General features: G+C 36.3%; 1 non-coding gene across 1 annotated transcript; it reads right to left on the reverse strand.

Annotated features, from left to right (window-relative positions):
* Window positions 1–97: 97 nt before the first annotated feature.
* On the reverse strand, window positions 98–204 carry LOC122086663. The gene has a single exon (XR_006142512.1). It is a non-coding gene; the product is annotated as a small nucleolar RNA R71 (small nucleolar RNA).
* Window positions 205–419: the final 215 nt, after the last annotated feature.

The raw sequence follows: 419 nt of genomic DNA on the forward strand, positions 1-419 counted from the left end.
GAAGTGGTTATATGGGTTACCCATAAATTCCATAACCTCATGGGAACAATTCACAGTTGTCTTCCTTAAGAAGTTTTTTCCAACACAGAAGACCAATAAGCTTAGAAGTGATATCATTCAGTTTAGGCAAAAGCCTTATGAGTCTTTTTTCGAACTTATAGAGAGATTCAATGATCTACTCCAAGAATGTCTTCATCATGGCCTAAACTTATGCCATTTATGTCAAATAATTTATGAGGGTATTGATTATCCAACTAAACAAATTATAAAGTCTATGTGCCCTGAGGGATTCATATCCTTTACAGATGAAGGAAAGGCATGTGAATCCTTAGTTGACTTATCTGACAAAACCTGTGAGTGGGAATCAACTCAAGAGAGTGAAAGAACCATAGGAGGGAAAGGATATTTTGTGGATGGGT

The sequence above is a fragment of the Macadamia integrifolia genome, chromosome 1, assembly GCF_013358625.1.
Source record: "Macadamia integrifolia cultivar HAES 741 chromosome 1, SCU_Mint_v3, whole genome shotgun sequence".
Classification (NCBI taxonomy): Eukaryota; Viridiplantae; Streptophyta; class Magnoliopsida; order Proteales; family Proteaceae; genus Macadamia; species Macadamia integrifolia.